Source organism: Sorex araneus, chromosome 3, assembly GCF_027595985.1.
Source record: "Sorex araneus isolate mSorAra2 chromosome 3, mSorAra2.pri, whole genome shotgun sequence".
NCBI lineage: Eukaryota > Metazoa > Chordata > Mammalia > Eulipotyphla > Soricidae > Sorex > Sorex araneus.
In genome coordinates this window covers 113711280-113712456 of record NC_073304.1, presented here as the reverse complement: position 1 = coordinate 113712456, position 1177 = coordinate 113711280, and positions in this window count along the sequence as shown.

Sequence of the window (1177 nt, the reverse complement as noted above, 5' to 3'; positions counted from 1 at the left end):
TATAATGTAGTCGAAGGCCATGTGAGGGAAGGGAGTTGCGGGCTGAATGAGGGCTAGAGACTGAGCACAGTGGCCACTCAACACCTTTATTGCAAACCACAACAGCTAATTAGAGAGAGAGAGCAGAAGGGAATGCCCTGCCACAGTGGCAGGGTGGGGTTGGGGGAGATGGGATTGGGGAGGGTGGGAGGGATGCTGGGTTTACTGGTGGTAGAGAATGGGCACTGGTGAAGGGATGGGTTCCCGAACTTTGTATGAGGGAAGTATAAGCACAAAAGTGTATAAATCTGTAACTGTGCCCTCACGGTGATGGACAGCATAAGTAACTATTGCAGATTTAGCTTCAAAAGAAGTTTATTTGTGGCCTATATCACATTATTATTCTTTGACCCCACCATAATTATATGGTGATTAATTTTCCTAAGGACTTGATTTGGGGAGGGGAGATTGAGCTATATTTCTCTTACCAGAAATGTATACCTTTATTTTACTTATGTGATATATATATACCTTTATTTAACTTATGTGAAAATATGAAAGTTTCATTGATTGAAATCAAGTAAATAAATTCAATTCTGAGTCATATTTTATTAGATTGCTTAAAATTTTACTGTATTTGAAATTTTCAAGATTTTAAAGTGATAATTATGATGATTTTATAGATATGTTTTCAAGAATAAATAAAATGATTTGAACTCTCAAAAAAAAAAGAATACAGAAATTTTTCTATAAACTTACAAATGACTGGTTTGTTGCCATAGTTTGTCATTTGGAAAGAGAAGGTTGCTGGAAGGGGGGACAATGACGTGGAGATCAGGACCAAGGAAAACCAGGGGTTGCATTTATTTGCTTGCCTAAGCAAGGACGATGGTCATTTCATTCTTCACCAGGCAGATCATTACTCCATCACTTAGGCACCTGCCATTCCAGAAGCTTCTCCCAACCCATACCACACCACTACTCCAGCTTTTTTTTTTTGCCTTTTTTTGGGGGTCACACCCAGCGATGTTCAGGGGTCACTCCTGGCTTTACACTCAGGAATTACTCCTGGCAGTGCTTGGGGGACCATATGGGATGCCAGGGATCGAACCCGGGTCGGCCGCGTGCAAGGCAAACGCCCTACCCGCTGTGCTATCGCTCCGGCCCCCACCACTACTCCAGCTTTTACAAGAACCCT